Raw genomic sequence first — 1,139 nt, 5'->3', positions numbered from 1 at the left:
AGAAAAAGACACGTCAACAAAAATTTTTTTGACGTGCTTACTTAGACACGTCAAAAGTTTTTGACGTGGCAAACATAATTTACTGTTTGCCACGTCAAAAAACTCATATTTTTTTGTAGTGAATGTAACTCAAAATGACTAACCTCATCAAAATCATCAAAAATATGTGAGAACTGCCGCATGAACCAAACCTGTCACGCCCCCGATAAGGTGAATAGGGGAAACGCGAACTTAAAAGAAAATCACAACAAATAAGGAATAATAATCAGAGATCATTGCATTAATACTAAGTAGCAAGTAAAGATAGGCAGTCAAAAGTTATGTAGAATTAGTATTTTACTATGAACATTACAAAATATCGTTTACATGAGCTGGGAATCCTAAAACAAACATTTCAAGCCATGCCAGGAGGTATAATCAAAAGTGACTACTAGAGGGGTTATAGCCTCCCCATGTGTCAAGTGTTCTCCTATATATATACATAACAAAAGTCGTGCAGTCTACAAAAAAAACAAAAGTCTGCACAACAATGGCTTGATCTTCAACCCATTGGACTCTCTAGCTCTAACACCCCTACGGCTCCGCAAAGCAGTAGGTCCAAGTATCCCAGGCATAGGGCCATACAATAGGGTCCTCAATAGCAAGGACGCCTACGGGAATACCCATCCTCAGAATTATAATGTACAGCGGCATCTGAAAATTTAAAGGGAAAAAGGGGTGAGTTCGACAACTCAGTAAGTAGCCACAACACCAAAATGCTACAAAACATGCAATGCAGATGTTATGCACAATAAATAAATTAAATGACAATTCATACAAGAATATTAGGTGACTTATGAGATGTACAAGCACTTCCTTTTTCTTTCTTTCAAAACTGCTGTTTTACCCTTTTGACCCGACGCCACAATTTTTACCGTGAGTAGCGCACGTTGGCTTGTCTCGAAGGACCTATATGCTCAGCCTGTCGTCACAGGGGAGAGCTACCAGGTTGGGAACTTCCCTAGGTGAAGGCCACCTGGCCGGTAGCACACACCTTTTCATAACCATCCCGTGGTGTGCTTGCCATGCTACCCTATGCGGTACCGATCGTCACTATAATCGTGTCTCGGGTTAAACATTTAAAACCATGAATGCTCATA

The sequence above is a fragment of the Corylus avellana genome, chromosome ca2, assembly GCF_901000735.1.
Source record: "Corylus avellana chromosome ca2, CavTom2PMs-1.0".
NCBI classification, from domain to species: Eukaryota; Viridiplantae; Streptophyta; class Magnoliopsida; order Fagales; family Betulaceae; genus Corylus; species Corylus avellana.
This window is presented reverse-complemented; position numbering follows the sequence as displayed.